The following is an 11807-nucleotide window of genomic DNA, read 5'->3' as shown; positions in this document are numbered from 1 at the left end:
CGATAAAACAATATTGCATACACATCGGGAGTGTCTAAGATCCTTAAACAAGGCTTAACAAGGTTTACAAACCTTGCATTGCGAAGCCGGACACTCGTAAATGCCACACATGAAACCTCTCTCAATCGTTTTCACTCTATCTCTTCTTATCAAGAATCTCTCCCAAATCTCTCTAAGAATGTCAAATCTCTCTAAGAATGTCAAATCTCTCCCAAAACCCTCCAAGTATGTGAAATCTCTCCCAAATATCTCTTTGTGTGAGAAATCTCTCCAAGTATGTGAAATCTCTCCCAAATATCTCTTTGTATGAGAAATCTCTCCAAATATGTGAAATCTCTCCCAAATCTCTCTCAAAAGTTTCCGTAACTTTTTGAAGTCATTTGGGTCATTCCAAACCTTAACCAGGTCAAAAACGGCTTAAAACGGGGTAAAAACGAGTAAAATAGACTTAAGGACCCGAAACCCTCTTATAAGAGGCGAAACCTCTTAGAACCGAAGGTCGCTATAGGGACCGAACCTGCTAAGAACCAAAACCAAGAGGACTGAATCTAGGAGACCCGAACCCGAAGGTCCTCTCTGGGCCGAACCTCGCCCACGAAGAACCGAACCCGAAAGGTCCTTGCAGGCCCGAACCTCGCACATACACCCGAACCCGAAGGCTCTTGGAACCGAACCCGAAGGCACTGTTCATTCGGGCTATTTCGGTTCTAATGCCCATGATCGAACCCTTCGCTTCCTCGCCTCCTTTCTCTTCCTCGCCTCCTTTTGTTTCCTCGCCTCCCTTCGTTTCCAGCTCAGCATCAGCAAGGACCGAACCTCGACCTAGGACCGAGAGGTCTCGCTGGAAATGCCTCTTATCCCGGTTTTCGACTTCTTTTGCGTTTAAGGCCTGTTTTTAATTATTTTAACGCGGGATTTTCACCCAAAATCATATTTTAACATAATAAACCTTAAATATTCACAATTTAATCATATTTTCATGAAAATCTTTATTTAAATAATAAAAGCTAGTGGTTAAAGTACAAAGAGGTGGATTGTTGACTTTGCTTTACCTTATGACACAAGAAACCACTCCCACACCCACTCTATGATCAGCCACAACTCCCCACCTTACCTAGGTCACATCAATGTTCTTTCCACTCAATTATCACTCTTTCCCACGTTTTTGAGAGCTGGACATTCATCCTCTCTCCTCACTTCTCCCATTTTCTCTCATTTCACCAAGAAGATCAAACTCTTTCCTCTCTCACTTCCTCTCTCTAGAAATTCGAGATTCAAGGGCTGATCTTGGGTTTTTCCTCAACATTTTGTAAGCATAATTCATTCTCCTTATGAGTATCTCACTTATTTCTACTCAAATCATGGATATCTTACACAAACTCCATCATAATTGTGTTAGAGCTTCGAATCTTGAAGTGATTCTTCAAGTGTTCTTGGGTTGAACACTTCTCTTCTTCAACACTTATCTACTGAAATCACTCAAGGTGAGTTCATACCCTTACATTTTAATGTTTTCTCAAGTTTTTAAGGGGGGAATACAAGTTAAAACACCAAGAACATAACTAAACTTTTCTTACAGCCTTCATCAGAAAAGTTCAACTCCATTCACGGACTGTTTTGGACAACTTAAAAATTTTAGTTTTCAAAACTATTTTAGGTGTAAGTAGTTCCACTTCTTAGCTTTACAATTACTACTTGCACATCTCCACACGATTTGTCTACAATTTATGGTGATTTTTACAAAACAGCCTGTCTTTTCGAACACAAATCCGGACCAGTCTGTGAATATGAGCATTTTAATACAAGTTAAAGGCTTCCAAAAATCATGATAAAAATTATGAGTAAACTAGACACATTTTGGGAACTCTCAGAATTTACAGATCTAGTTTTCGACTTCGTATGATTTTTCTATGATTTTTCAAATATAGTGCAGAACGGTTAAAGTTAGTTAACAGCATATAAATATCATAACACTTTGTATTATGTTGAGCAAAGTGTATAATCATAAGTTCTAATTTTTGAATGTGTTTCCTTGTTAGTTTATCATCATAAACTGAAATTAAGTCATTAATGATAAGATTATTCATTCATTTAGAACACATATATTAAACTGTAAAAAGCAAAGTTTAATGGATTCATAACATTAATGCATTTCCATAAAAGAGTTCTTACATATTACAAACGTTTTAGATAAACTATAATAGGTATAGTTTATGATACATCTCATAACACACTCATACAAAAAGGGTACGTTCATACAGAAAAGATTTACATTCACACACATTACACGTAAACTTCTTAACCTAAATTGTGAGACATTCTCTTCCCGTACGTCCGAGTGTGGGATATAATTCCTGGTAGTTATAATCAGAGTCTCCTAGAGGGAGAAAGTGATACTTGTATATAGATCTATATTGGGTTTGATACCCCACACCTTGTTGCTAGCTACAGTGGGACCTGCAGGTCTACAGGTGACAAATGTCATTTTAGTTTTGCGACGCCTGAGAAACGTCGTGGCAGGTTCATTCAGTCATAGTATGATTATAGCGACTCACATAGGGATATAACAATCCATAAAGTTTACGGGATTTTATTTATAAAACCTAAATGGGTTTTATGTCGATTTAAAATCACTTTTTATCTCAATGAGTACAGATATTACTGTATACTTTTGGTTTTGGTAATTATGACTACACATCATTTGAAACCAAATTTATACCTTTAAGTATGGCCAATACTTGTTATTTCTCGGTCCTCGGATTTAGGACTACATATACATAAAGTATTAACAAACATAAGAATATACGGAAATTTCATTTAATTCAAACGCGTTCATGTCCATTTGAACACATATCATTTTCTATTAGTAAGAGAGGTTACTTATACATTTTGGTCTTTGGTCATAAGACTACATTACACAGATTTTAAAGAAAATATCGGATTTTCTGGATACATATTCTAATGCTTTTACAAGGAAAACGGTTTACTTCTCTAACGAAATCTCTTATGAACTCACCAACCTTTGTGTTGACACTTTTTCAAAACTACTTGTATTCTCAGGAATTCAGTGAAACAGGAAATCAACAATGTTTTGAGGATGGGACGATAATTCGCCAAACAGTTCATTTTGTATCATAATGTAACTGATGTGAACCATGTAAACATGTACTTTGATGTAACTTTTTCAATTATATTTGTGATGGTCGTATTTACTTTGAGCACTATTATACTCGTTGTTGTGATACTATACATGAAGTCCTCCACCCCTGGACGTTTTCGTCATCCTTGGTTTGGGGGTGTGACACATCTCTGCTAATGTTTAAGCTCTCATCCTATCAAATTATTTACGGCAAAATAAAAACTTTCATGTCACAAAAAACTCAGGATCACAATAAAGTGAATTGACTTAAAACCTTTGTGGTTATCTTATCAACTTCATCAGTGTAAACCATACCTTGTTGTGCAGCTTCAACAATGAATTCAGCAACCTTGAAACCAAATGGAACATTATATATCAATCTTAACTCATGCTCTCTGTGGATTGAAAATGTCAAAATATTATTTAACTTTTTATCTCTCATCTACTGTCAACTGGCTAACAATATGAATCAAAAAATAAGAACAAAAGCTTCGCTATATTCATTAATCACTCAAAATGAACAGCATCCTTAGAGTATCGTTAGCCTAGCCTCTCCCAAAGGAATAATTTTTAGTTTTAACCCAAATGAAAAGATGCCTTCCACTCATTCTCTCTACTCCTATAGAACCACTACATTAACATAAATGCCCAAAATTACCCTACACAAAAAGATGCTTGATATTCCCATATTTATACTTATTTTTAGGCAGTATTTAAGTACATTTTTATTAATAAATTGATAATATGTGCAGAATAGTGATATTTATGAGTTTAAATTGTTATTTTCAGTCAATACAAAGGATTTTCGAAGAGAGGGACCAGAGGTGACAAAATGGGGAACATGGGAGGCTTGGAAGACAAGAAAATAATAATTTCATAATAAGAGCTTAATTCACGACGTTGTGGTGCATCCCACAACGTGGCACGGGTGTTCCACTAGATAAACATCGCGACGCGGAGGATTTCCTTGTAGGATACGTTTTACTTGAAGCCCACGACGTGGCGCAGGTTTTTGAGGATTATATAAGTTCTCCTATTATTATGAATAAAAGGACTTTTAGCAGAAGAAAAGGAGTTCGAGGAGACGTTTCAGAAGAGAAGAAAGGTCCTGGAAGAGGGATTTCAACACCAAAAGAAGTAAAGTTTTATATTTAGTTGATTATAAACATGTTTTTCATTAGTTTTAGCTGTGCTAGTTTAATTACTATGATGACCAGCTAAATCTAGCTACTTTTGCTTAGCTAGATGAAGCTTTGAACTTATGAATAATTATATGTTTATGGATTAATTTGAGTTGGTAAGAGTTGTTTGTGTTTGATTTGTATAACCTAGCATGTTATTATTTGCTTATCTAATTACTAGATTGCATGTTCTGTGTAGCTTAGTGACTATGAAACTACATGAACTTGTTTACCTAATAATTTAGTGAACATTAAATTGTTAGAGCTAGGATTGACCAATCTTAGTTAGTAATTAGGCTAAATAAATCTTAGCTGTGCTAGAGAACGTAAATTGTGACCATAATTGCGTTTATACAACAAATCTTACATAGCATATTTACATTCATAATTAGTTCTGTGTTTAATTATGTGTGAACATACATGGTTTAACATGAATTAGTTATTGGTAAGATAGAACTAAATTACTAATATAACTAAAACCCAACTTAATAACCCATAATCATTAGCTAGCCATAAGGAAGAAGTGGATTCAACTAAGCAAGTGTGTGTTTTATTAATTTGATTAAGTTCATTTGATCTTGCAAAATCAGATAAAACCCCCTTATTAAATTTATTAATAAATTAGGTTAATTTATTAGTAATTAGGTTAATTAGTAACACCGTTCCATGTGATCGACACCCGACTTACCTAAGCTATACTGTAATCTGACTAGGTACACTGCCTATAAGTGCATAGTTAGTCTTAGTTTGTTAGGTTATAAATATTAAAATTAGTGGGTACTTTTGTGCCACCACTAGAAGATCTCGAGTCTGCAATTCACAAGAAAAAGACGCCCTTGCAAGAATTGAAGTCAGCCTTCTCTAGGAAGTCAGGAAAGAAGACAGGAGAGTCAAGTTCCTCAACGAAGCACGAGAGCAATCTTGAGCATTTGGATCATTCACCCGTGCAAACCGAGTACGAAAGCGACACCGAGCCAGAATTTGAAGAACACACGAGTAAATCCGAGAACGAGCCAAGGAACGAGATGGAAAATATTGAAGAAATGTCCATGGGAGCTTACAAGAAGCGGATCCGAGAAGATGTGGGTCCCGGATTAGTCCAACCGGCAATACCTGCCAATGCCACATTCGAGCTGAAGGGACACATATTGACTGCGCTGAAGGACATCCCATTTTTCGGGAAAGACCATGAGGATGCTTTTAAGCATCTAGATGAAGTCAATGACATTGCTGATTACTTCAATGTACCAAATGTCAACAGGAACACCGTCCTGCTTAGGATGCTGCCCGTTACTTTCAAAGGAACTGCTAAGGAATGGTTAAAAGCACTCCCACCGGGTACAATCACCACTTGGGCTCAAATGCGTGAGCAATTCCTAGACCAGTTTTGCCCGCCATCCAATATAGCCAAAGTCAAGAAGGCAATAGCCAACTTTGAGCAACAGCTGGGGGAGTCACTGTACGAAGCGTGGGAGCGTTACAAGGGCTTACTCAGAAACTGCCCGCAACATGACCTAAATGTGCAGCAAGAGATGTCAATCTTTTATGATGGGGTCAATGTGATGACAAGACAACTCCTTGATTCTCAAGGACCGTTGACAAGGAAAAATCCAAGGGAGGTCAAGGAGCTAATTGAAGAATTCGCGAAACAATCCCGCGAATACCATAACCCGAGGCAGGATGGAAGCAAAGGCGGTGGAGGAGCCCAAACTGAAGAAATTGCAGCTGTCATGGCCATGCTAAATAACATGGATCGCAGGATAACACAAATGGACCAGTCGATACACGCTATAAGAGTGGGGTGCGAGCGATGCAATGGTCCACACTTGACCAAGGACTGCAACATGGATGAATTTGGGAACAGAAAAGCTCAAGTGTGCTACTCTAATGGGAATAAGTTTGAAGAGGATTGGAGGAAACCGAAGAAGGAGTGGCTGCCATATGAAGAATATAGGAAGAAAAAAGAAGAGAAGTATAGGCAGACAGGTCGAGGCCTATATCAAAAGGAGCAGCCACCAGCCGAGAAGAAACCCGACCTACAGACCATTTTAATGAAATTTATGGAAGCATCGGAAAAGCGACACGAGGCCACGAATTCCGCTATCATGGAACAACAAACATTGATCAAGAACCAACAAGCCTCCATCCATAACCTTGAAGTACAATTTGGTCAACAAGCAACTTTAGTTCATGAAAAATTTTCCCCGAAGAGTCCCGAAGTACAAGCCCAATATCACGTAATGGACATCAATACTGAAGAAGATACAATATCTGAGTTCCTGGAGGCGTTGGAAGAAGAACCGCAGCAGCCCAAGAAATTAAGGATCGACAATGGAGAAAGTGCTGAACCAAGCGACCCACGACGTGACACTCCTCTCGCCACGACGTGGCGCAAGTCTGAGCAAAAACCCTTTGCGCCTATTCCAGCTTATCATCCACCTATGCCATTTCCCACCCGTGCATCACTTAGTCGACTAGAGAAGGAACATTTAGAGTTTGTGAAGCATGTGAAAGGGATCCCAATTAATACTCCCTTTGTTGAATCCTTATCCAAAGCTTCCGAAAACCAGAAATTACTGCAAGACTTGATAGATACGTGAAGGCAATTAAAGAAGCAGTCTACAGTGATTTTGAGTGAACAAACCTCAAAAGTTGTTTTGGGAGAAACACCAGAAAAGATGGGGGATCCTGGACGCCTCACTCTTCCATGCGAGTTTGGGAATAAAATGAAGGTTAATGCTTTAGCCGATTCTGGGGCTAGCATTAATCTAATGCCTTTTTCATTTTATCAAAAATTGGGGATTCAGAAGATGAAGGCTACAAAAATGAAGATTCACATGGAGAACCGTTCGGTGACACAACCCCGAGGCATAGTGGAGGATATTTTGGTGAGAATTGGAAATTTTATTTTTCCAATAGACTTTGTAGTCATGGACATGAAAGAAGATCCAGACGTTCCGATAATCCTAGGACGACCATTGCTCAACACTGCTGGTGCCCTTGTTGATATCCGCGAGTCGAAGCTAACTTTGAGGGTTGGAGATGAACAAGAAGTCTTTGGGATAAAGGATGACTTTCAAGAAAATAAAGAAGAGGTGTTCACAATTAATGAAGAGAATGAACTAGAAGAACTGGAAAAGCTTATGGAAGAAGAGATAAAAGTAGTTCATCAAGTCAAAATGACAAAACCAAAGGCATCTGTTCCATATTGGATTGAAGTCATAGCCTACAAGAGCCCGCCTTCTTGGGTAAGCAAAAAGAAAGAGGAAATAACAAGTGATGAAGAGGAGGTCACTTCAAGAGTAACAAAGCCGGTGGTGAAAGCAAAAGAGAATGACATAAAGTACAAGGAGGAAACCACGGGCACAAAACGCAAGCTTGAAGAAAAGGGAAAAGCTAAAAAGGAGAATTCAAAGAAGGCGTATAAAAGGAGACTTCAAGCTTACAAAAGGCGGTTCAAGGAACAAAAGATCTTGGTGGAGGACTCTTCCGAAGATTCAACGTAGAAGGCACGGAGTCCAGCTCAAGACTGCAAGAAAAAGAAGCACTTCTCGGGAGGCAACCCGAGTTTGGTTTGCATTTTCTTTTTAAAATTTTCTTTCTTTTTAAGTAGGAAAGACATCGATTCTTCATCTAAAAATAAAAAAAAATAAAAAAAAAAACCGGTAACTAGTAGAAAATTAGCTGTAGTGAACTTTAAATAATGATTGATATGCAAAATAATTAATTAATATGATAAACATTATTGAGACTTTTGCATCTACCAGTCTCCACGACGTGGGCACAACCCAGCCACATCGTGGGAAAAAGGGAATGCGCGACTGAGAAAAAAACAATTTAAGGTCCACGGCGTGGACATCACCCGCCACGTCGTGGCTGTTAAAAATCAGGGGGGACCAATTATTTAAAACCCTTTGACTGATAATTCTCATTCCCACTTGTGAGGCTGCCGCACGAACGGAAACATGGTAACCCCACAGCTAATTTCGTATTCTACTTCTAATTTCCTTGCAAGATCTTGCCAATTAATCTATTTGAAATGGGACCACGACGAGCTGTTCCGTAGGAAGAAGACCTGATAGATGTCGCAAGCATACATCCTTTATACCAGTTTCCTCAAAACATTCCCCGACCGTTGCTAACAACCTACGAGAATCGGCTTGGATGGTTATATAATAGGGAGTTTGCAATAGCCCCGATTATTGATTGGGGATGGCTAGGTGGAGTGGGCATGGTAGCGGAGCTGGGACGTTATTGGTCAAAGACTTATGTTGGAGATCAATTTTCGTTTACTTGTCACGGGTGGAGGAATTTATTCACCATTCAAGAACCCGTGTACCGGGAATTATCGGTAGAATTTTTCTCTACCGTATGTTTCGAAGAACGCACCCTTGATGCCACCTACAATAGAGCACTTGTTTTTCGTTTGGGTGGTGTATATCGTGAGTGTAGCCTTCGGGAATTTGCTTGGCGTATGGGGCTCTATACGGAAGTGGAGACGCAATCTCCGTTTTTTATCCCTTTCTTGCTTGGATGTGTGCGGAATTTTACTCCGGGTACCTTGGATGTGCAGTTTTGGTGGGGCATTTCTAACCATGAATACAACACTCGTGACTCGAGTGAGTCACAAATTCGGAATCCTGTTTTCCGATGTTTGCACCGCCTCATCACGTTTTCAATCAATAACAAGCATCATGGTGACAAGGTCCCCATCCAGAATCTATTTTATTTATGGACTCTTATTACCCCGGGGGTTTGCTGTGATTTGCCTTATATGTTGGCAAGGTTTATGGGGAAGAAAGTGGCCAATTCTAGGCCTGGGAGCCCGATTACTGGGGGGCATTTGGTTACTCGCCTGGCTAGGTCATATCAGATTTTGACCCATGACTTTGTGAGGAATCTTACTCGATTCCCGGATACCGACTTGACCATTCAAGTCTTGGGTGTGATGCGAGCAGTGGTGAATATCGGGGGTCGTTTTATGATACCACCAATAGATGACGAGGAAGAGGAGGGGTAGCCGGGACAGCAACCACCCGTTAGGCTGAGGCGTCGAAATGTGCGGGCTAGAGGCAAGGTCGAGCGAGAGAGTGCTGCTTCGTAGTATGTGCAGGGAGTGCCCACCGACCCTTTTCAGAGTCGGGTGGGAACATATTTGGATAATCTACGGGGTCATGCCATTTACCATACCCAGCTTACCGAGGGTATTTATTCACATTTGGGTGTGACCCGACCACCTGCTATGCCACCGCAGTATCCCTATTTTCCGACATGGGAGGAGTTATGGCGTCCGCAAAATGATGAGGCAGCGCCAAGTGGAGCACAAGATCAAGATGATGATTGATTTTATTTTATTTTATTTTATTTTATTTTTTTTAGTTTGACTTAGGTGTGTAATGTAAAACCTTATTAAAACTATGATGTTACTTTTTGTTTCTTTTGGGTTGTTCTAACTTTTCAGATTAGCGTTGGAATTCTAAGGAGCATAGCCGGTTATCTTTCGAGTCGTGTTTGTCTAGTCAAGGAAGCTTAGAGTTGTGAGTCCGAGCCCACAATTCAAGATAAGTATGGGGTATATTAGGAGAGAGGTTCTAGTTGGGACATATATTTGCATAGAAGTGTCGGACACCAGTTAGCCATTGGTCAAAGCTGCTAGAGTAAATAACGCCAATAAGTCATTTTCTACTGATGCTCAGTTCCACGACGTGGATTCCTTATGCCACGTCGTGGCACGCTTGCAGTTTGTAGTAGTTCAGCATTTTGGTGTTCGCAGTTTACACCCGTATCACGACGTGTCCAGATATATACCACGACGTAATCCAGTTTATCATTGCCATATTTTTCATTACAAATGCCCACTTTGACGAATTGAAGTTCGAGTCCTGTCGTGGTTTATTTACATATTCAACCAGTTCTACACCGAGTTTCTATTTTTGGAAGTCCAATTCCGCGTTTTCCACACTTTTCGAGATGCTCATGCCACTTTTCCAGGGGAGTCTGTTCCTTTTTCTCCCTTTTCTTTAATATTGATTTGTTTTTATACATACAATGAGGGCATTGTATGAAATAAGTGTGGGGTAGGGGTAGAAAAAGTAAATTGCTAGGAAATTTTGAAAATTGCTAGTATTATGTGGGATGATCCGATGAAAGTTCAAATGTTTAGTTAAGCCAATATACGTTATAGTACATTTGTGGCTTCCCTTATTTTAGTGAAATCATGGAGCAAAAACATAACCCCGCTCGGTTTGAAGGATGCAATATGTTTAGCAGCCTAAACCTGAAATGTATCCAGGAAAATTATTATCATTAACCAATAAAGGTTGAGGTTGAGCGCCTCTGCTTAAGCATGTAGGTTTTGAGCGAAAAAAGAGAGGTACATGTTAAAAAAAAGAGAGAGAGAATTACGAAAAAGTTTGAAGAATTTTGGAGCAAATAAAGTGAAGATCAAAAGATCAAAATTCTGAAGAAATCCAAAAAGTTGAAGATACCAGAAATCAATTCAAATAAGGTGTTGAATTCAAAGAAATCGAAGATCAAAATGTCAGAGAAATGAAGAATTCAAAGAAAGCTCCATAGTGGTATCGGGAAATTGTAATTCTAGATTATGTATGCTTAGGTTGCTCAACTAAAAATACCTTGAGGTTAGGAGGTTTTCTGAGGATGGATTCGGAGGGTTGCATAAAATGACCATTGTTCGGAAAAAGTGGGCAAGTGTTTATGAAGATTGTGAGTATTTAAAGTATGGGGGGGGGGGGTACTTAGGAAAATTTTAGATACAAATGCATGCGTTGAGGTCTTGGCATAATGGCTGAACTAGAGTCGGATTGTTCTGTGTAGTGTTAGTAATTAAGAATTAAGTGTAAATTTGCTTGAGGGCAAGCAAAGCCTAAGTGTGGGGTATTTTGATATTGCCATATTTATACTTATTTTTAGGCAGTATTTAAGTACATTTTTATTAATAAATTGATAATATGTGCAGAATAGTGATATTTATGAGTTTAAATTGTTATTTTCAGTCAATACAAAGGATTTTCGAAGAGAGGGACCAGAGGTGACGAAATGGGGAACATGGGAGGCTTGGAAGACAAGAAAATAATAATTTCATAATAAGAGCTTAATTCACAACGTGGCGGTGCATCCCACGACGTGGCACGGGTGTTCCAGTAGATAAACATCGCGACGCGGAGGATTTCCTTGTAGGATACGTTTTACTTGAAGCCCACGACGTGGCGCATATGGCCACGACGTGGCACAGGTTTTTGAGGATTATATAGGTTCTCCTATTATTACGAATAAAAGGACTTTTGGCAGAAGAAAAGGAGTTCGAGGAGACGTTTCAGAAGAGAAGAAAGGTCCTGGAATAGGGATTTCAACACCAAAAGAAGTAAAGTTTTATATTTAGTTGATTATAAACATGTTTTTCATTAGTTTTAGCTGTGCTAGTTTAATTACTATGATGACCAGCTAAATCTAGCTACTTTTGCTTA

The 11807-nt window shown here is 39.0% G+C and overlaps 1 non-coding gene across 1 annotated transcript; it reads right to left on the bottom strand.

Annotated features, from left to right (window-relative positions):
* Positions 1–5729: 5729 nt before the first annotated feature.
* Positions 5730–5836, bottom strand: LOC145044478 (small nucleolar RNA R71). Its single transcript, XR_013681427.1, has one exon. It is a non-coding gene; the product is annotated as a small nucleolar RNA R71 (small nucleolar RNA).
* Positions 5837–11807: the final 5971 nt, after the last annotated feature.

This window comes from Lactuca saligna, chromosome 4 (assembly GCF_052625555.1).
Source record: "Lactuca saligna cultivar CGN05327 chromosome 4, ASM5262555v1, whole genome shotgun sequence".
NCBI lineage: Eukaryota > Viridiplantae > Streptophyta > Magnoliopsida > Asterales > Asteraceae > Lactuca > Lactuca saligna.
This window is presented reverse-complemented; position numbering and strand designations above follow the sequence as displayed.